Genomic DNA, 24,518 nt, shown 5'->3' with positions numbered 1-24,518 from the left:
CATGGCTTTCAGGTAGTCTAATAATTCTTAGATTATCTCTCCTGGATTTATTTTCCAGGTCATTTGTTTTTCCAATAAGATATTGCACATTTTCTTGTATTTTTTTCATTCTTTTGATTTTCTTTAATTGTTTCTTGATGTGTCATAAACTTCCACTTGCCCAATTTAAATTTTTAAGAAATGATTTTCTTGAATGAGATTTTGTACCTCTTTTTCCATTTAGCCAATACTACTTTATAAAGAACTCTTTTCCTCAGTGAATTTGTGTACCTTTTTTTCCACATGACCAATTCTATCTTTTAAGTTCTTCTCTTCAGTGCATTTTTGTATATATTTTTCCATTTGGCCAATTTTGGTTTTTACAGAGTCCTCCATATTTTTGTGCCTCTCTTACCAATTGGCCAATTCAGTTTTTTAGGATATTAATTTATTCATTATTTTTGTGTCTCCTTTGCCAAGATATTCAGGCTCTTTTTCATGATTTTCCTGTATCACTATCACTTCTTTCCCCAATTTTTCTTCTATTCTTATTTGATTTTAAGGCACTTTTTAAACTTCTCCATTAATTCTTTTAGGGGCTTGAGAACAATTCATATTCTTTTTTGAGGCTTTTGAAGAAGCAGTATTGACTTTGTTTTCTTCTGAACTCGTGTTTTAGTCACCCTGTCAACAAAATAACTTTCTTTTTTTGTTGTTGTTGTTGTTTCCACATTTTCCAGGCTTTATCTTTTCTTTTAATTTAATTTAAAATAAAATGTTAGAGTTGGGTTAAGGTTTACCAAGTATTTTCATTATACCAGTTCTTTGAGATTGGTAATGCAAGTACTATTGTCTCTATTTTTCAGTCCAGTAAAACCCAAAGTTAAAATGACTTGTCCTAGGTTACTAAATCAGTAAATGTTATAGCCAGAACCCAAAGTCAGGTCTTTAAAAGCAGTGCTTCTTCCATTATGCTATGATGCAATTCTATGAAAAGTCATTTTTTCATCTCTTCTGATCATCCTTTACCCCTACTTTCCTAATAATCTACATAAAAATTAATTTGGGGAATGTCAGCATCCTTAAGGTTCTCAATGAACTTTTAAGATATTCTCTTCTGCTTCTGACAACGCAGTGAGGAAAGTATTCACTATGGTGAAGAATAAATGTGTACTATATTTTCCTACGATTATTATGATTAAAAATGATAAAGACTGATATTACAAGAGAAATGAATATTTTAATACCCATGGTTTTGTTGGTAAAATATATATAAGGGGCATGATGTACAGATAGCTCTATAAGAGAGGCATTATACAAATGTTTAAAGTTCTGAATTTAAGCTGCCCTATATGTGGGGACCTTTGACATCCCCACACCCAAAGACTGGAAACCCATTGGAATCATGGGTAATGTAGTCTCAAAGACCCCACATGTCCATAAGGAGTCTGGTAGACACTTCCAAATAGCACTTCCCTGAATTCAAAACAAACATGACTCAGATTCAGGTATAATAAAGGTCCAACTCATGTTTCCCAAATTCCAACAACTACATTTAATAAAATGAACCCTGATGTCACAAAGCTAGTGGAGTGTTAATTAGACTATTAACTATACTCTTATTGTGTTCTAATAGGAATGATAAAAGATTTTTATTAAAATGTTCTCATAAGGCTTAGAATCAGAAGATCTAGATTTAAGTCTCAGCTCTTACCCTCAACAAGTAGCAGTCGTTGGAGGTTCAATGTCTTCATCTGTAAAATGGGGAAGAATAGAAATGCATGCAGGATTTTTCAAAGAGTTACTATAAGGAAAGTGCTTCATAAAATCTAAAGGTGATATTAATAATACTTCATAAATAAATGTTTGCAAAAGGAAACCTGATTATATGAATTAAGATCTAGAAAAGTCACTTTGGGTTTCCTTGACAGTAAATAATGAGGATAGACGGGTAAGCAAAGGCATGAGATCCAGAAAAGGTAGAGGCAATGCAAAGAGTGGTCCAGCTTGAGAGTATTCTTTTTCTTTTTGCCCAAACCTATGATTTCATTGGGTCAGGGAGCTTATTATTGCCAAAGAAATTCCAGAGTTCTGCCTATTATCTCATAGTATATGACAAACTTAGACTTGAACTCTTAGGCCTTTTTGATTCTGAGGCTTGTTCTGCATCCACCACCCCATGTTATCTCTCAGAGTGTCAGGGCACATATAGGGGGGTAATCAAGGATAAAAAGATAGGGGGAACACAATTTTGAAGGACCTTAATTTCTAGGCTAAGGATTTATGCTTTGCTCCATAGGAAATTGGGCAGATAATGAAGGAAATGCCTACTATATACTTTCAGAAAATCGATTTTTAGTGATGTGTAAAATGGACAGAAGGGTAAAGATAACTAGAGAAAATGAGGAATGATTTTAGACAGACTCTCCTTGATCAGCCTTTCCACTAATGGTTGTACTTTCACTCATTCTCTTGAGGTCACTGGTCAAGGTAGAGAATCTGGAATATTCCTTGCTCCCCATTGCCACTACCAGGTTCTACTCACATCTATCATTCATTAACCACTCTTTCTTTGAGATTCATGCTAGTTATTTTTACTATCCAATCAAAATCCTGGTAGCTATCATCTACATACCCCCCAGTCATACTCCTTCCTCAATGAGTTCAGTACCTAGCTCACAATTTTCACTCCTCCCCAACTCCTGCCTTCATAATAAAGCACCTCAATATAAATAATGACTCCTTCAATTACCCTAACCATTCAGTTCCTCAATCTACTTATTCATTTGCCAAGGACACCACCATCTCAGCCACACACAAATATATTCATACCTCTAATCTTGCCACCACCCATAAATATACAAGTTCTATGTTAAAGAATTCTGAAATCTATCCCCTTATCTAACCATAATCTATTGGCTTTTCACCTTTCTTTTGCCTCCCCTATAAAATCTTACTCTTCATCCATACTGTGACCTCCAGTTCCTTGACCAGTCAATAATAACAATCTCTCTATTTCACACTAACTACTCTTTCCTTTTCCCCCCAACTTAACCATTTAGTCAACTGATTAAGTTCTATATTGTCCTCTTCTCTTGAATCCCTATTCATCCCCTTATCAAATTGATTATCATGCCCTGCCAAGCCTCTGCCATGATTCATTCCCACTGTTCTTTGCCTTTACTCCTAAATATATGCTACTAAAGAAAGATGGAGAAAATAATACAACTATTCTGAATGGTAAAACCATGAATTTTTGTTACACAAACTCAAATGAGAGAACTCATTGCTTTTAGGCAATCCTTTGATAAAAAAGGCACTAGGACTGAAACCTTAGGACCTAGGTTCAAATTCCACTTCTAATGTTTACTACTTATATCACTTTGTGCAAGTCATTCACCTCCCTGGTTGAGTCCCTTTCCTCAACTATGAAATGAAGAGGTTATATTAAATGGCCTCTGAGGTTTCTTCAAGCTCTAGATCCATGCACTCACCATGAAAGTAGAAATGAAAGGACTTGACAACTGATTATTGAGTTTATTGACAACTAGATGTAGAGATAAAGTTAGGGAAGAGTTAAGAGTGACTCTGAGGTTGCAAGCTTGGGTCACTGCAGAAGTGATGATATCCTCCAAATAAGGTGGGAATTTTGAAGGAAAAAAGTTAAGAAGATGGGTGATAATTTCTGCACTGAAGAGGGTGATTCTGGAAATGCATATGAAACAATGTCTTCCTCTGAGTTGATTTAAATGTGATTTGGTAAAAATGAAGTGGATGAAGCCTAATATAATTGATGTTATCTGTGTACAAATTCTACATTGTGTGCAAGTCCCCATGGGCTATGACCCATGGTTATCATTCAATAGCCCCAGGTGAAAGAGCTTAGCACAATCATTCCATGAGGTCTAAGTGGTTCCCAAGTAGCAAATGGCAAAGTCCCTGAATATTCCCCATGCAGACCTGTCCCCACCAAGTGGCTGTCCTCAAAATGGCCCACAACTGCACCCCAGCTCTTTTAGATATGGGGAACAGTAGCTATTGCCAGCTACAAAGCCTTCGAGTCAATTGCTACTTCCCTCAAACATACACTTAATAATATTCAGTCAATACCTGATGATTTGTAAGTGGAATTCAAGAGAGAAATGAGAAATAATTATATAGATTTAAGGCACATCTAATTCAATAAAACCCAATGAGCATTTACTAAATACTGACTTGTTAATGATAATTAATAATAATAGCTAACATTTTAATAGCACCTACTATATGTCAGACTGTGTTAAGTACTTTACAAATATCTCCAGTTGATCTTTGCAACCTACCACTGGGAGGTAGTTGCTATTATTTCCCCTACTTTATAGATAGGAACCTGAGGCAAAAAGAAATCAAGTGACTTGCCCAAGATCATACAGCTAATAAGTATCTAAGGCCAGAATTGAATTCAAGTTTTTCCAGCACTCTATTCTCTTTCCTCTAGCTTCCCCTAGCTGCAAGGCATTGTGGGTGCTGGGAACACTAAAAAACAAACAAACAAACAAACAAAAGAAAAAAACCCTGTCTCAAAGAGCATGCATTTTACTGGGAGATACAACGTGTAAACAGATGAAATATATATTTTGAAAAAAAGGGCAAAATCATGAATTAGGAATATTGGAAAAGATAACAGACACATAAACTAAACCTCAAATGAAGGTTAGCATTCAAAGAGAGGGAGGAGAACAGACAGCATATTCCAGGGATGGAGGATTTATAACCCACATGGAGAAACAAAGGTGGGAGATGGAAGGCCAACTGTGAGGAATAGCTAGTAGGTTAGTTTGGCTAGAAGGTAGAGTACAAAAAGGAAAATCATGTACAATAGCACTGGAAACATATGCTAGAGCTAAATTATGAAAGTTTCAATGTCAAACTGATGAGATTATGTTTTGTCGCAGATACTATAAGGATTCATTAAGTTTCTTGAGTAGGGAAATAATATGATCAGAACAAATCTTTAGGAATATTGATTTGGACTTAACTGGATAGTGGAGAAAGGAGGAAGTAGACTAGAACGCTAATTCAAAAGTACAAGAGAAAAATGTTAAGGAAATGAACTAGAGCAGTGGCCATGCAGGTGAAAAGAAACAAGAGATATTGTGGAAGCAAAATCAACAAAACTGTAAACACTTTAACCTTATAATAAGTATGTATGTATGTAAATATGGTAAATGTAATAAAGGGAAAAGTCAAGAATGATCCCCTAAGATACAAGCCTGGAGTTGGTGGAATACAAAATAGAAATGGGAGTTTTAAGAAGAGAAAAGGGTTGAGGGATTAGGATTGTAGATGAATTGTTTTAAATATATTAAGTTTGAGATGCTTACATCAGATCCAGTTGGAGACTTCAACAGGCAGTTAGTGATGCAGGATTGAAACATGAGATGAAATAAAGCCTAAATGCATATATCTTGGAATCATCTGCCTGAAGATGATCATTGAATCCATAGCAACTGGTGAGATCACTGAGAGATGTGTGAAGAAAGAAAAGAAGAGGGCTCAGGAGAGAGCCTTGGGGTATACCCATCATGAGAGGGTGGGGCTTGGATGATGTTGATCCAGCAAAGCTTACTAAAAAGCAAGGGCTAAACAAGTAAGATGAAAAGCAGGAGAGTTTAATGCCATGAAAATCCAGGGAAGAGAGAATATAAAAAAGATAAAGGTTGTCCATAATGGAAAATACTATGTAGAGGACAAGAAGAATAAAAACTAAATACATAAAGCACTGGGTCTAATGATTTAGAGAGTACCAGTCATTTTTGAGGAAGGAATTTTGGATGTTGGAAGATATAATTTTAAATAGTAAAAAAAGAAGAGAGGAAATGGAGACAATGAATAGAGATAGATAATTGTATTCGTGATATCACAAAGTTGAGAGTATATATAGAGAAAAGAAGACTCAAGACAGAATCTTATAGGACTGTCATAGTCAGTGATAGGGACATGGATGATATTTCTGAAAAGGAGACTCATTAGAAAACTTTTTTTGCTATCATTCATGTAAGATGTCATGAGAGGCACATCTTGTAAAGAGAAAGTAGTCAGTGGGATATAGATTTAAAAGACAGAAAATGTTGATTTTTGAGGTCAATAAGTACTTCTTCATTTTCTAGATGAAGTGACTGAGAGAGTTTAAAGTAACTTGCCTAGGGATATGTAACCAATAACTGTCTGAAATTGGATTTTAACTTAGCTCCATATCTAACACTTTCCACTACTCTACTTTTCATCTTAATAAATGCTTTTTCACTGCTTGATCATCCTAAACCCTGGATGATATAATATCTAGTATCCTATTAAAGTAAATGTCATGATTACTACCTCTGCAGGCTAACTTCTGGATTCTACTACAATGGTACTGCTGGTGCTCTTTACACCCAGTCATCCTAGCAACCCATACTTTCCTTTAACACAGAGACCAAGTTATGGTATTTGATTATCTCCAGTGGCCCCCACAGAGAAGGCATTCTTGAAAGTAAGAGGCATCTGTTGGCTCTTGAAAAGAAATTATTTTAAATTATTTAAATGAAGCAATGAAAAACCCTGAATAGTTATAGCCACAAGATTCCCTGCCTAATTTAGAGATTCTTATGACATCCAGTTGAGTGATGAAACCACATTACTATGATGGGTAATATTATGCTATCTTGATTTGGGTAATGTCATTATTTAAGTTGAATTTTTTAGTATGGCTATCAAATATTAACATTGTATTAGATAGAAGATGGGTCTAATTGGTGAGTGCACAAGCCCACACACAATGAGGTGGTTAATTGTTGATATAGTTGAAGGCAATTATGGTAATGAGGAAAAAAGCCAGAAATCTGGCAGCTTTGACTTTATAGAACTTTGTGCTCAAAAACCCTTTGAAGAGGTCTCAGCAGGGTGTGGATGAGAACAAACAGAGCTCATACAGTCCTAGTAAAGGTAGGATCTGATTTATGAGTTTAAGTGCATAACATAGAATAGATGGGGGGGGGAGAGAACAGGTTAGAGAGGAAGAGAATGGGGAGTGGGGAGAGATCTGTAATTTTATTTCTAGAAGAGAACTCCCATTGTGGAAACTTTCTTTGCAGATTCAGATCAACAACTCCTCCATAATTTAGAGTTGAAGAAAATTGCTTGAGGGCATTAAGAGGACACTTTCATTAAATCCACTTTAATTATTCAGTTCCTAACTTGAAGCAGGCTACACACTTTGTATTTTTCTACCTGGGCCAACACAATACACAGGCAGACTAGATTACTAACTATTTTATCAAGAGATTTAAGGGCTTAGGAAAGGGCCCCCTGCCCACACTAAACTATATCTTCCACCAACATTTCACAATTATACAATTCTACCACTAAAGATACATCCCTTTTGGTTGAGACTGTGTATCTCCAGAAGTCACCAATTGTAATGCAAATGTGCTTCTCTTTAAAGGACCAATAGGGATTTAACAAGCAAGAGGTAGGACATTCCAATCACTGGAAGAATGGGGTCAAAGGCATGAAAAAAAAAAGTGTGGATTGGAGAAGAGAACCTCAGAGGTGGGAAGCAGCAACAATTGATTTAGTTTAGAGGATCAGTGAGTGAACATGCTTTTATTAAGTATTTATTGCGTGTCAGACATCATGTTAAACCGGTAGCTAGGTAGTACAATGGATAGAGTGCCTGGCCTGGATTGGGAAAACCTGAATTCAACCAATCCAGGGCAAGTCACATTCCATTTACCTTCCTTGCATCATCTTAAAAATGATCTGGAGAAGGAAATGGCAAACCATTCTAGTATCTTTGCAAAGAAAATTCCAGTTGGGGTCTTGAAGACTCACATCCTAATGGAGGATACAACATGTAAGTAATTAAGTACAACTAAAAGCATTTTTTTTCTTTTTTCTTTTCCTTTTTTTTTATTCACTAATTCAATTTGACAAGCATTCAACTAGTTATATGCCAGGCACTATGGTAGGTACCAGGGATATAGAAGAAAAAATTAAACAAATCCTATCTTCAAGATATTTACATTGCCTTGACATTTGACTGCATGTTTTAATTTAATTAATTCAAAAACCATTTATTGTATACCCTTTATGTGCTAAACATATAAAGACAAAAATTATATAGCCCCTGCCCTTTGTAATAGGGCAAAAGGGTGACATGAGACCAAGGGCTGGAGATAATAAGGAAATTAAAGCAGAGGTAGAGTTGCAATAATGGATAAGGTAGGCAAGGGACTAAAGGTAGATGTGAATAGGGAGAAGGCACAGTGGATAGAGGTTTTGTGGATCCCTAAGGCAGTAAAGTGGATAAGGAAGGTACAATGGTGAAGATACTAGATTGAGATGGTAGGAGAGGTAAGGGAATGACTGAATTTAGGGAATATAAACACAGAGGTATAAAGAGTTGTAAGGGATAGGATGAGATACTTTGGGCAAACAGCTACTTCCTGGGAAACATAGTACTGGGACACAGGTTTGAGACAGAGACACTAAAGGGATAAGTCTGAGCCCTTCAGATAGGAAGGGCTTTTACATACAAACACTTTCACATACAAAGGTTGGGGCCAGCCAAGAATGGCTTGAAACTGACTAGAGGGCTTTCTAGTCAGTTTCTCAGGTTCACAAAGGAAGAGTCCAGAGGAAATATTGAGATCTCACTTCCTCCAAAATGGACACCTTCAATCCCTCAGGACCCAGAGAGAATGTTATTTCCTTTCTCCCTTCTCCCTCTCTTATCAATCAACTAATGAAGTAGTTAAAGGCTTTGATTAAGAGACAAAACAGGGTTTATTGAATTTTAGGGCTGATTGGAAGGGATGGAGGGATACAAGGTAACTCTAATAGTCGCCTAGAGAAAGCTTCAGGTGGGGGAGGGAGACAGGAGTGTGAGACTGAAATAGGAACCTGCCTAAATCAGCCCTGAGGTCTTGTATCCTATAGGGTTAGGAAAGTTGGATATAATAATTAAAGAGATAATTTGTAACAAGGGTAAGCCCTATTTGACTATGGGAAACTAAACTATCAAGTTTGAAAACTAACACTCAGATCTACCCTCCTTTCAAAAACCCCAAGAGATTTAGGAAGGGAAAATGATGATGGGAACAAGGGAGGTTAGGGAGACTCAAAGCAAATAGTTAAACTAACAAATTTTTAAGAGAAAGGCTGCAGACTATAGGTCAGGGTTTCAATCCAAAGATAGAGCTCAGATTGACCCTCCTACTCTCCGCGAGTCTGCAGGGTCAACTGACTCTCCTCAAGATTCTAAACCCTTCCTCAACTGTCAGAAACTCTGCAGCAAGGCTTCGCAGGGCTGGCATGCACCCTATTTGCACTACACCTTAAAGGGCTTACAAAGCCAGGGAAGCCAGGATATATAAATGAGGAGGAAGAGAATTTTAGGCATGGAGGTCAGTCACTATAAGAGCATGGAGACAGATTATTCCAATGTCACATGCAAAAAACTGTAAGTAGGCCATAGCAACTGGACTGTAGAATACATGGAAGAGAATAAAGTGTAAGAAATACTGGAAGATAGGAACTGTAATCTCATATTATATGATCCCAAATCTCTTCCTCTCTATGGGTCTCAGTTTCCTCTTTTGTAAAATGAAGGGGTTGCAGTTTATAGTAAATTGTGATATACATATTTTCTTATGAATTGAGAGGGTCATACTTGGCAACCTAAAATCTCCTCCAGCTCTGAATCTTGACGCTCTTATGATCCTACAATCTCAAGTCCTTTCCCCTCACTGGGCCTCAGTTACCTCTGAAATACAAAGGGATTATATGATATGTTCCCTAAAATCTGTGAACTGGGTTCCCCATCTCTGGAGGTCTTCAAGTAGAAGGTGGACAAACACTTATCAAGGATATTGTAGTGAAAATTCTTGTTGAGATATGAGTAGGATTCCATCACCACTAAGGTCCCTTCTTATCCTAAGATTCTATGATTCTATAAAAGGGCAAAAGCCTCCATTGTAACTACATAATCATGTAGCAGGCCTCCTTTATATACTTTTCTGAGTGTTAGAAAATGCCACTTTGATTTCTTTCTCTTCTAACATCATCGAAACCAAATGGAACCAGTATCTTCTCAAAGACTGAGACAGATAGTTTTTAAAAACAGCCTCACCAACAGCTTTTCAGTCCATTCGACAAGATAAGTTCAAGCAGTATGGCCCAATTGAAAATTAACTGGATTTAGTGCAGAAGACTGTGGTCCATATGCTGATTTTGTCACTTGCTACCTATGTGAATCTAAGCAAGTCACTTAATATCTCTTTTTTCACAAATAAATTGAAGGGATCGATTGGATGACCTTAAAGAACTCCTCCAGCTATGCCTGTGAGCAGTATCAGGTGGTTTACGGAGTCAAGAAATGAAGCTTCAACTGGTATATGAAATATTTTCTCTTTGATTCCCTGCTTTTTTCATATTTTGCTAGAGGCAGCACATTGAAGCTGAAAATATTAAAGCCACCACTCCACTCATTTGTATTTTTAATTTGACAAGAAAACTTGTGCAGTTGCATGGAACATTTATCTTAATTCTGCAAAGTTTTACATGCCTCCATGAATCACAAAATAGACTAAGGGCAGAGCATGCATTCCTTTGGGAAAGCTCCCAGTCAGGCCAAGACTTGCATTCTAAAAGCAGGCCATATCTATTCTTAGACTAAAACCTATACTAAGGTACAAAAGCCACATTGACATTGATTCTAAATAATCAAGGCAAATGATGTCAATTTCCCACCGAATAGAAAATTATAGGAAAATTCTAATGGATCCATTGATATTTTGAGCTATATTTACCCAAAACTTCACCCCATACAGCTTGGTTCAGAGTCAGAAAGAAATGGATGAAAAACAACCTCTGACACTAACCAATTATGAGAATGTTACTAAAACTCTTTGTCCTTCATTTGCCAAGTCTTATCTACTAAGGCATAGACAGTTTGTGACCTGCAATTGTTACAGATGCTGGAGGAATGACATAACTATAAGCTGAGGAAAACATAGGTCTTTAATGTTTTTGTATACTTCATCTCATTCATGAGTCAGCATGGTAGGTCATAAAGGAAGCAAGACTCCTTTTAAGAAATATTGGTTACAGGGGGCAGCTTAATGACTCAGTAGATTGAGAGCCAGGCCTACAGATGGGAGGTACTAGTTTCAAATCTAGTCTCAGACACTTCCTAGCTGTGTGACCCTAGGCACGTCACTTGACCCCCCCCCTCCCTCATTGCCTAGCCCTTACCACTCTTCTGTCTTGGAACCAATACACAGTATTGATTCTTAAATGGAAGTTAGGGTTTTAAAAGGGAAAAAAAGAAATATTGGCTTCAGGAGACAAAAGACTTAGATTTGTGTAGCCACCACATGTTAACTAATCATGATCATAGATATTTGGAACCAGAAAGCACCTTATAGGTCATCTAAATCAATCCACTCGGTTTACAGATGAGAAAATTCTGGGGCAGAAAAATTAAATGACTGGCCAGAGGTAGCACAGATAAGAAGTAAAACCATGATCTGAACCCAGAGTCCTTTGATTCAAAATCCAGCATTCTTTCCTTTGAAACATACCATTTTCCATTTATTAGTTTGAAACCTTAGAAAACTTATTTAACTTCCATGAACTCCAGATTTCATCATCTCTAAAACAATGCATCTCAAAGTTTTTATTCAAAAGTGGGACTTTATAAAATGAGCTTTTTTGTGATAGTGATGAAGGTGAAATAACGATGTCCTGTTCCTCTAGCCAAAGATGTTTTCCTGGCCCCCTTCATTTTCCCAGTTTTGTTTCTTTTATTTATTCTTCCCTTCCTTTCTTTGAGAGGCTGTTGAGTTGACATTAAACTTTTTAGTTTTTAATTTAATTTTTAATTAACAAACATTTGTTTCCTTTCCATCTCCTATCAACCACAAATAAAAAAAAACTTTATAAGAATTATTCATATTAAAGCAAAACAAATTTTCACATTGGCAATGTCCAAAATTAAATCTTGTTCTGGCTCATGAATCCTTCATCTCATTGCCAGGATATGGGTAGCAAGTTTTGTTATCAGTCTTCTGGAACCTTGCTTGGTTCCAGACTGTTGTACTTAGCTGAAATGTCTTTTAATTGACCCAGTTCAGAAATATCTCCACTGGTTAAGATATCAGAGCATATATAGCTGTTTATTACTCAATTTAATTGAGATAAGGTAATTGATCACTTCAATAACCCCAACTCTTAAAATAATGAATATGTAGCAGAGGCCAAAGAAGCATCAGAGATTTAGAGAGAGAAGGATCATTATTAGCTAGGGCTTTATAGAGAACCTATTTTAACAGATAGAAATATAAGAATTCATTCTATCCATGGAGAATAATTTACACATGATGAGGAAATAAGGCTGGACAAGGTCAGAAACCAGCTGATATTTTGTTTGTGTATAGCATATGATAGGGAGTACAGCATTTGGAAAGAAAGACTGAAGCCATATAATTATAGAACTACTAAATTAGAAGGAATTTGTGTATTGTTCTTTATTCAGTAGGAATCCAGTGAAGCACAGAAGTGTAGACTGACCAAGCTCCAGACTCAGTTTCTACATTTTCCTTGCATGATGACTTTGGAAATTAAGATCTAAAGCCAGTGGTCTTTCTACAACATAATTATTCAATGCTCACGCATGATCACCATCTGGAAGACTTTGTTCTCCAATTCTCAGCATTGTTCTTCCCAGAAAACAACCAATGAGAGAGATCATTAAATGAGTAGAATTTTATTTAGTCTCATTAAGAAAATGACCTATAGCATACAACATATGCAAAATATTAAAGGGAAATGTTTTATGGGCTAATCTTTCTTTATGATTGCATATCTGTGAAAGAATGAGAAGATAAAATCATAGCAGTAGTAAAATAACCACTGTATGAAGTTTACGGTGCTAACAAAATTTACCTTACTCATTTTTTTGGTAGTTAGGCCACAATAAAAAATTCTAGCTAATAAAATATTTCTCCTTAATGTTTTCCTTTGTACACTATATACCAGGTATACTGGGTTTTTTCCATACCATAGATTCACTTCACACAAAACACCATCCTTTGTGTTTCCTGAATATACTGAGTTTGACTGCATTTGTATAGTTGTCTAAAAGGGATGTGACATCTACTGGAACTGTTTCCTAAGTCTTCAGTGCTTTTTAGAAGAAATGCTTTATGACAATATTACACATAAGAACCTACCTGGGTTGATTGTGTCAGTTCTCATGTGATTGCCTGAAATTCTTTTCTTCCTCAAGGATTAAGAAATAAAAAGGCCCTCACAAGATATCTTGGTCTTTGGACACCATTTCATGAAATCCAAAAATGTTAGGGTTGAAAAGGACTTTTGAGGGCATTTATTACACCTTCTAACTGCATGAAAATATACCTGACAAGTTGCCATCCAGTTTATGTCTGAAGCAGACCCCATTATCTGCCAGGTAAGCCTGATTCTTTATTTGTATGGTAATCATTGTTAGGAAATCTTCCCCTTATAAGTAATTTAGTTCCACTTCTTCCCACTTTCCCCCATATTGTACCTAGTTCTGTTCTCTGGGCCTCAGTTTCTCATTCTTACTTAATTCTTCCTTCACCCCTTCACCTTTCATATATTTAAGTATGGTATAATAAGAGAGAATTGGTCTTCAAGTCAGAAGATCTGAGTTCAAGACCCAGGTCTAAAATTTACTGCCTATATAACCCTGGATAAATCTTTGAACCTCTTTTGGATTCAATTTCATTACCAAGAAAATAAAGGAAGTAAGGAAAGTTTTATTTTATAGAAATTTCTGGTAGATGTACATTATCATTCTTAAAATATTAAAAATATTTGAATTATTCTTTGTGGGTATAATAATGTATCCTGTGCAAAGAGAACCTGAATGCATAATAGGAACTAATAGCTAAAACTAGAAATATAAGGAGTAAGAGATGTATTATTGGTGGGTTGAGTAGTTAAAGTTGTTCTGTAGGAGGAAGAAGAAAAGAATTTTTAAGCAGAGAAGTTATTTTATCCTACTTGATAAAACAGAAATCAGAAAAAGTTTTATTTGTATGTCTATGTGTGTATGTATATATGGGAAAATATATAACAGACAATATAGAGGAGCTGCCCCTTTCAGAGCAAGGTAACTCAGTTTAGCCAAGGAAAAGAATTCTAGATTTTACTCAGTGAGAAAGTCCACAAAGTTGGATAAGATTTTCTCATAGATTCATGATTTAAAGTTCTCATAGTGAAGTTGGACCAAACTCTTATAAGAAGCATAGGTCACCAAATGAGATCTACATTTAAAGGAGAATGAAGGATATGTAGGCACTGGCTGAAGCAAAAAGTTCTGGAGGGCTGGAAAACTCTGATATAATTAAAAAATTAACCCTGAAAAATGTTTCTGGTAGTATTTCCAACTCTTAGGGAAGGAAGGAACCTTAGAGATCATCTAGTCCAACCTACTCCTGAACAGGACCCTTATAAATCTTAAGAAGCATGGTTCCACCTAACTCTGATAATAAATATTATTGATAACAACCAATCCTGAAAGAAGCTTGCTTTAACTCTCCAATTTAAGTCATTTCTTTTTATATACAAGAATAAACCATCTAGACACCGAACATATAAAATTAATTCCATAAGGTTTAAACTTAGATTTCTTCTATGTGAGGTTACATGGTACAATGGAAAGAAAACTGGATCTGGAGAGTTAACTGTATTCAGAATCTATCTGTGGTATTTATTACCTTGTGCAAGTCACATAGTCACTTGGATCCTCAGTTTTCTGAACTGTAAAATGAGAAGGTTGGACTAAATGAACTCTGAAGCCCCTTCAAGTTGTAAATCTATTATTTTGATGTCTTACAAATAGAATTGAGCTAATATAGAAATAAAAGAGGCAGTAGGTTACATGAAGTCTGTACCATGGCAGCAGTGAAGTTGGATGAATGAGCTGGAGTAGCACTACGATATAAAAGGGAATTGAACTGGAAGCCAGAATCAAGATAGTGGAACAAAACGTCAAACTACCAAACTTCCCCCAAAACTTCTCTCAAAATTACCATGGAAAACATGTGACAAATTTCTCAGCAGAAAAATAAACAAAAAGCCATAGCATTATTTTTCTAGGTCAAGGAAGTTCAAGAAGACAATTAAATCTACAGAGGTAGGGGCTGGCTGGTAGTGCATCATAGCAGAAGCAAATAATGGTAAAAAAAAAAAAAAGACAACTTGTGGATTTTGGGGGACTTACCAGGGATGGCAAGGGGAATGAATACTTAATCTGGGGTGGAAAGGAGCAGTTGAAATAACAAGGGAGTATGATCTTTATCTGTCTGAAGAGGAAAGTCGTAAGCAGGAGAGCAATAACCAGACCTTTCCTTGGATCACATCATTTTGGAGGCATAAAATATTTACAGGTTAACTCATTCCCTTCCCTAGAGGTAAACAGAGCTCAATTCTAACATGAAGTCCAAAGTCAAAAAATGGGCCAGAAATACAAGAAAACTACAACAAAATGAATATGACTATTAAAAACTATTGTGGTGGCAGAGAAGTTCAAGACAAACTCAGAAAAAGACAATGACTTGCAAATATTTACAAGCAAAGCCTCATAGAAAACTTTAGATTAGACACAGGTCAAACAAGAATGCCTAGAAGAACTAGAGAAAGAAATGTGTAGGGGAGCAAAAAATTTTATTATAATTATAAAAGAAAACTGCTTGCATACCTAGAATCAGAGTGAAAAGTAGAAATTGAAAAAGTCTACCAGTGACCAACTAAGAAAATTCAAAAATGGAAACTCCCAGGAGTATTAAAACCAAAATCCAAAGCTCCCTGAATATGGAGAAAATGCTGGAAGTAGTCAGAAAGAAAGAATATAAATAACATGAAATCATAGTAAGGGTCACACAAAATTTGACACCTAACAAAATAAAGAAGCAGGAAACTTAGGATAGGATTTTCCATAAAGCAACAAAATAGGAGTATAACCAGGTATAACCTACCCAGGAAATCTGTAAAATTCTACAGGGAGTTGATTGACATTTAGTGAAATACAGGACTTTTCAAATATTCCTGATGAAAAGACTTAGAACCAAATATAAAATTTGATATTCAAAACACTCAATACTCAGGATAAACCTAAAAAGTAAAACTAGAAGAGCAGCTAGGTAGTTCAACAGATTGAGAGCCAGGCTTAGAGATAGGATGTCTTGGATTAAAATCTGACATCAGATACTTCCTAGTGGTATGATACTGGGAACTCAATTAACCTCCATTGTCTATTCCTTACCACTCTTCTGCCTTTGAAGCAATATGTAGTATTAATTTCAAAACAGAAAGTAAGGGTTTTAAATAAAAGGTAAACATGAAAAGAATGTATATGGATTTTAACAAGATGACACTGTTTACATTTCTATGAGGAAATATGATACATGCAATCCCTCTCAGTATTAAATTAATTTAGCCTTAAAATAAATAAGAAAAGAGTTAAGGAGATGAATAGGATTTCAGAAAAGTTATATATGATAAGTATCTTGAGAATTCTGAACAAAAATAAAAATGAATATACCTATTCCTTTCCCTATGCATGGCACTTTTATATATTATGAACATGTTTTACTACATAAGAAACTATCAAAAAATGAAGAAATATAGAATTATTAAATGCATCCTTTTTGAACCAAAATACAATCAATAATACATTTATTAAAGTTTCTTTGAAGCACGGATTAAAAGTTATATAGAAACTAAGTAATCTAATCCTGAAGAATGAATGGATCAAGAAACACATCAGAGAAATGATAATTTCATCAAAACCAAGAGAACAATGAGACAACATAGAAAAATTTAAGGAATTCAACTAAAATAGTACTAAGGGCAAAACTTATATCTCTTAATACTTACATTTATAAAAGAGAGAAAGAGATCTATTAATTTGTTATTGCAATAAAAATAGGCAAAGAACAATTTTTAAATCTCCAATTAAACACCAAAATAGACATACTAAAAATCAAAGATAGTATTAATCAAATTGAAAGTAAAGAAAGAATCAAACTAACAAATAACACCAGGAGCTGATTTTATGGTGAGGAAATAAAATAAATCACTAGTTAATTTGATTTCTTAAAGGAGAAAACTAAATTGCCAGTATGGAAAAATGAAAAAGACAAATTTCCCATCAATAAAAATGAAATGAAAGGGGGCAGCTGGGTAGCTCAGTGGAGTGAGAGTCAGGCCTAGAGACAGGAGGTCCTAGGTTCAAACCCGGCCTCAGCCACTTCCCAGCTGTGTGACCCTGGGCAAGTCACTTGACCCCCATTGCCCACCCTTACCAATCTTCCACCTAAGAGACAATACACCGAAGTACAAGGGTTTTAAAAAAAAAAAGCTATTTTGCCCAATTATATACAAATTTGTATTTTTGCAAATGTTCATTGATTTCATTTACATCATCACTTCCTAGAAATATGATACTGTTGACATTTTATTGGCATATACTTAAACTCACAATGTAAACAAAATCATGAATACTTACAAAAATTGCCTAGATTAATAAAAGAGGAAATTGAATACAAGAAGCCCTATCAAAAAGAAATTAAACTATAAATTAGCTCCCTAAAAAAATCTCTAGGATCAGATGGACTAACAAGTAAATTCCACCAAATAGTTAAAGAACAATTAATCCCATTAATACATAAGCTATTTGGAAAAATAAGTAAAGAAAGAGTCTCACTAAATTCCTTCTATGATAGGAATAAGGTTTTGATACTTAGACCAAGGAGAGCAAACAAAGAAAAAAACTATAGATCAATTTCCCTAATTTAACTGGTAGTTAATTTATGAAATTATGGAATTATAAAATAGGGAAGGGCACACCCAGTTCTTTGAGTATTGTTGGCAAAGATGGAAAGTGGGAAATGGTGCAGCAATCACACTGGAATAACCACAAGTATAAGGGCAAACAGCACATGAAATAAAGAGTCAAACAACAAAAAGTAGAGATACAGAGGTAGATGCTATAGGAACAGTAGAATGTGATGGTGAAGGAAGGCACTTGAGGAAGAAGATGGGGAGGGGAGAGAAGGAGATAATATCACATAAAATCATTTATCAGAATTGGGAGCATTAAATAGCATGACTGAGAGAAAATTAAGAATGCTTGGGGGACAGGTGATTAGGCCTCATTTTTTTTAAACCCTTGTACTTCAGTGTATTGTCTCATAGGTGGAAGATTGGTAAGGGTGGGCAATGGGGGTCAAGTGACTTGCCCAGGGTCACACAGCTGGGAAGTGGCTGAGGCCGGGTTTGAACCTAGGACCTCCCGTCTCTAGGCCTGACTCTCACTCCACTGAGCTACCCAGCTGCCCCCAAGGCCTCATTTTTATAGGATTTGGGGTGAGGAATAAACCAATGTCTATCTGTTTCACCTGGGTATTAATTCATTACCATATCTAAATCATCCCAAAATTATTGGTAAAACTTCAAAGTAATCATCTCAAAATTATCAGCACCTTTTCGATATTCTTCTGGTCAAGAATTGTGGAGATTTGGATTTTGTCTGGAATAACATATAAGAGGACCAGAAACTTTGATAAGAAACACCTAGATTGCTTCCTTTGAAGTAGCATGTATTTCCAGGACATGAATTTGGGTTAATAAGTGATACAATTTGTAAATTATTCTCCTTTCAACTTTGGGAAATTCGGGGTGTGAATTCCAGGATCCCCTTTGTGATTTTATTTCCAGCTAACACTTACTATACTGACTAGAAGGAGGGTACAAGTCTTCGAATAGAGAAGGATATGGGAACAATAAGGTAAAATTTTAACCCACTAACCAATATTAATGCACATTTTTAAATAAAATACTAATAAGGAGATTATAATGATATGTCACAAAGGTAATATGCTCTGAGCAGATTGGATTTATGCCAGGAATTCAGGTTTGTCTCAATTATTAGGGAAACTACAAGCAAAACTGACAATATTAATAACAAATACAAACAATCATATGTTTTATATATAATGTATATGCAGAAAAATGTTAAGCAAAATATAACTCCCTTCCCTATTAAAAATAATAAAAAGAAGAGACGTAATGAGACCTTTCTTAAAATAAGTAGTATCTATCTAAAATCAAGAGTATAATTAATTATAATGGATATAAACTCAGAGGTATTTCTATTAAGACCAAAGGTGAAGCAAAGATGTGAATTATCACCATTATGATTCAGTGTTGTACAAGAAAATCTAGCTATAGCAATAAGACAAGAAAAGGAACTTGAAATAAGCATAGACACAAGGAAACAAAAAATTACTTTTTTTTAAGAAATAAGAAAGTACACTTGGGAAATCCTAGAGAATCAACTTAAAAATATTTAAAATAATTACCAACTTTTCCAAAGTTGCAGGATATAAAATAAAACACACAATCCCTCAAAATTTCTATATTTCACCAAAAAATCTCAGTAAGAGATAGAAAGAAATTCCCTTTAAAATAACTACAGACAGTTCTAAAACACTTCAGAATATACCTGTCAACAAGACAAACCCCAAATTTAAATGAATTCAATGACAAAACTCTCTTTATACAAATTAAGACAATTCTAAGCAATTGAAGAAATACTAATTGCTTATGCTTAAGTTGAGCCAATGCAATAAAAATTAAAATACTGACTAAATTAATGTATTCACTATTCTACCTGTCAAACTACCAAAACATGACTTTGTAAAGCTTTAAAAAAGAATTTAAAAACTCATTTGAAGGAGTCAAAGGTCAAAACTATCAAAAGAATCAATGATTATATAATATGTGTGTGTGTGTGTGTGTGTGTGTGTGTGTGTGTGTGTGTGTGTGTGTATTAAAGAAGGAAGGCTACCAGTGCCAAATTCCAAATTATATTACAAAGCTATAGTCATCAAAGCAATTTGATAATGGATAAAAATAAAGTGATTAAGGTAGGTATGTGACTCAGTGAATAGTGTGCCAGACCTAGAGTCAGGGGAATGCTGGTTCAAATCTGGCCTTAGACGTTTTCTAACTGTGCAAACTTAGGCAAATCATTTATTCCCTACAGCTATCCCTTACTGATCTTCTACCTTGGATTAAAAAACTTGAATCAATTCTAATTTGGAAGGTTAGGGGTTTAAAAGAAAGAAATAGAGTGAGTGATCAATGGAATAGATTAAGTGTAGAATATACAAAAGAAAATTAGTACAGTCACCTAGTATTTAATAAAATCAAATGCCTCAGTTCCTGCTACTGATAAACACTAATCCGAAAGCTGCCAAGTAGTTTCTGGTAGAAATTAGGCATAGACCAACATCTCACATGAATATCAAGATAAGATCAAAATGAATAACTGGTTTAGATATAAATGGTTGTATCATAAACAAATTTGGAGGGGCACCTGGGTAGCTCAGTGGATTGAGAGCCAGGCCTAGAGACGGGAGGTCCTAGGTTCAAATCTGGCCTCAGACACTTCCCAGCTGTGTGACCCTGGGCAAGTCACTTGACCCCCATTGCCCACCCTTACCACTCTTCCACCAAGGAGCCAAAACACAGAAGTTAAGGGTTTAAAAAAAATAAACAAATTTGGAGAGACAAAAAAAATTACTTGTCAGATATATAGATTGGAGAAGAATTCATGACTGAAAAAGGTGATAGAAAGTGTAAGGGAGGATTAAAATGGACAAGTTTGATTATATGAAATTAAAAGGCTTGGGCACAAATAAAACCAATGCAACCAAATTAGAAGGAAAATAGGGGAGAAATTGCATCAAATTGCTCTGATAAAAATCTCATTTCTAAAATATATGAGAACTGAGTCAATTTTTTTAAAGAATAAGAACCATTCCCCAATTGATGAATGGTCAAAAGAGGCAATTTTCAGAAAAAAGAAATCAAAGCTATCAAAAGTCACATAAAAATGTTCTAAATCAATAATAATTGGAGAATTAAAAATCAAAACAACTCTGAAGTACCACTTCATAGTCATCAGGTTAACTAAGATGATAGAAAATATAAATTAGAAATGCTGTAAGGGATGTGGGAGAAAAAATAGGTACACTAATGCACTATTGGTAGATTCAAGAACTACTCCAATAATTCAGGAGAATAATTTGGAAGTTTATCCAAATGGCTATAAAGTTGTGCCCAACAACAAAAAAGGCTTAGAAACAATGCTACTGGATCTATGTCTAAAAGGTGAAAGAAAAATTAAAGGACCCATTAATACAAAAATATTTGTAGCTGTTCTTACTATGGTGGCAGGAATTGGAAATGAAGAGGATGACCATGAATGGGGATATGGCTAAACAAGTTGAAATATATGAATGTTTTAGAATATTTTTGTTCTATAACAAATAATGAAGTAGATGGTTTCCGAAAAACCTGGGAATACATATAAACTGAGGGAAAGTGAAGTGAGCAGAACCAGATGAACAATGTAAACAATAACAAGAATATTAAAATGATAATGCTGAAACACAGTAATTCAGATCAATTCAATGAAATAATCCATGGTAATTCTAAAGGACTCAGAATTAAAAATGCTATCCACATCTGTAAAATGAGCTAGAGGACTTCCTGGTTAAGAGGGTGGCTGCGTAAAAAGCAGCTGCTTAACTACTCCTAACCAAAACACACAGGACTCCTCAAGAAGACATAAAAACAAATCCAGAGGAACGAAGGGACTCCACAACAGGGTGCAGCATTGAAGGTACGTGGAATTGGGGCATTTCCATGATATAAGGGGGTGAAATAGCTCTCACTAAAACGCAAGTTGAGCAACCCCTTCACCCACCCCACATCACCTACAGTGCCAAAGCCAGTGCACAAGAGCTAGAGCAAGCTTAGGGCAACCATTAAGTCCTTGGCAGCTACCTGGGGTCACCAGGGCCTGTTCCTGAGAACAGCAAGACTTGAGACCCCAAGAGGCTAAAGAACATGCATGGACTTTGAATGCAGGCCCTGAGCGCAGGCTCAAGCACAGGCTCTTGTGTCCATGGATCCTGAGCTCAGGAGCGCACTTGGATCCTGAGCACAAGAGTGGACCCTAAGTGAGCACCCAGTGCAGAGGGATGCACAACTGTGGAAACAGCACTCTGAAACTATTAAAGGAGCCTCAGACAGAGGAACAAACAAGGGGGGCACCAGGAGGCTTGACCCTGAGAACAATGAGATCTGAGACTTCAGGAGCCTAGAGAGCACAAACAGACTCTCGGTGTGAGGAAGAACCTGAGAGGGCACAGGGCTAACAATGGCAAGCCATTCTCAAGAACCCCAAAAGAGAAAGATCATCCAGAAGAAATCTGTAACACTGGACAAATTTTACACAGAGAAAGTCCAGACAGCAGAGCAAACAGCAGAGGAGAATAAACAATTAATCACATGCAAAACTTCACAAAATAATGAAAACTGGTCACAAGCAATTGAAGAGTTCAAAACTGAGATGAAGAGAAAGATGGAAGAGATCTGGCAAGAAAATAACAGCTTAAAAGGCAGAATTTCACAATTAGAAAGTGAGGCAGGTCAACTGAAGACCAGAAATGACCAGACTGAAAAGGAAAACCAAGAGATTATAACTGAAAACCAGTCCCTAAAGGCGAGAATTGAGCAATTAGAAGCTAATGATCTCTCAAGACAGCAAGAACAAATAAAACAAAGTCAAAACACTGATAAAATGGAAGGAAACATGAAATAATTCAATGAGAAATTGACAGATCAAGAAAACAGGCCTAGAAGAGACAATTTGAGAATCATTGGTCTTCCTGAAAAACCAGAAAATAATAGAAATTTGGACTCCATACTAAAGGAAATATTCAGCAAAATATTGCTGCCCTGAAGTTCTACAACAAGAGGGCAATATAGACATTGAAAGGATCTATAGATCACCCTCTACACTAGACCCAGAAAAGACAACCCACAGGAATATAATAGCCAAATTCAAGAGCTTCCAAGTAAAAAGAAAAATATTACAAGAAGCCATAAAAAGACAATTCAAATATCAAGGAGCACCAATCAGGATCACACTGGATCTGGCAGCCTCTACACTAAAAGACAGCAAAGCTTGGAATATGATATTCAGAAAGGCAAGAGAACTGGGCCTTAAACCACAGATCAACTACCCATCAAAACTGACTATATACTTCAAGGGGAAAATATGAGCATTCAACAAAATTGAAGATTTCAAAGTATTTGCACAGAAAAGACCAGGACTAAATGGAAAGTTTGATACCCAACCACAAAAATCAAGAGAAACATGAAAAGGTAAATAAGAAACAGAGAGGAAAGAAATAAAACTCATAATTTTTAAATTTGCCTCTTTAAGGACTTCAATAAGATCTAATTATCTGTATTCCTATGTGAAGAAATGCTATGTATGATTCTCTGTAGTGAACTCTATTCACTATTATAGTATTCACTATTATAGTAATCAGAAGAATAATTCACAGGGTGAGGGTGGAACACTAAATAATCTAAGATGATATGTGGGGTGGGAAAGAGTGGGGTGAATAGTAGGGGACACCAAGAGAAACTTGAATGAATAAGAAAAATAGGATATTCTATTACACACAAAGAGGGCATGGGAAGGAGAGGGGACAAATACTATTATAAGAAGGAGAGGAAGAGAGCATTAAGAGGTAATATTTAAACCTTACTATCAGTGTAATCAACCCAGAGAGGGAAGAGTAGCTATACTATCCATTGGGATAAAAAACTCTTATCTAACCCCACTGAGAAAATCAGAAGGGATAAACCAAGGGGAGCAGGGGAGGGGGGAGATCAAAAGAGGGAGAGGAGAAGAAGGGGGAGGGAATTCATTAGGTATTTAAAAATAAAAAGAGGGGAATAATAAGGGAGAGGGTAGAAAGGGAAGTTAATCAAGGAAGGGGATAAGGGATACCGGCTTAAAGCAAATCACTGGTTTAAAAGGAAATAGTGTAAGAAGAAGGAGAAGGAGTAGGGGAGGATGTAAAAATGTCAGCAAATGCACAAGTGATAATTATAACTCTGAATGTGAATGGGATGAACACGCTCATAAAAAGAAAGCAAATAGCAGAGTGGATTAGAAACCAAAATCCTACCATATGTTGTCTACAAGAAACGCATAGGAGGTGGGTAGTTGTATACAAGTTTAAGGTTAAGGGCTTGAGGAAAATCTTTTGGACATCAAATGAGAAAAAGAAGGCAGGAGTGGCTATTATGATTTATGACAAAGCCAAATTAAAAATAGATATGATTAAAAAAGACAGGGAAGGGGGTTAAGATGGCGGCAGAGTAAGGAGCAGCTGCTCGATCTCTCCTGACCAAACCACACAGGACCCCTCAAGGGGAAATAAAAACGAGTCCAGAGGAACGAAGGAACCCCACAACAGGGCGCAGCATTGAAGGTACGCAGAATCGGGGCATTTCCACACTTTAAAGGGGTGAAACAGTTCACACTAAAACACGAGAGGAAGAAGCCCCTCCCCCACCCCCCACACCGCACAAGC

This window comes from Gracilinanus agilis, chromosome 2 (genome assembly GCF_016433145.1).
Source record: "Gracilinanus agilis isolate LMUSP501 chromosome 2, AgileGrace, whole genome shotgun sequence".
Lineage (NCBI taxonomy): Eukaryota > Metazoa > Chordata > Mammalia > Didelphimorphia > Didelphidae > Gracilinanus > Gracilinanus agilis.
The sequence above is the reverse complement of the archived record's forward strand: the minus strand, read 5'-3'. Positions refer to the sequence as shown.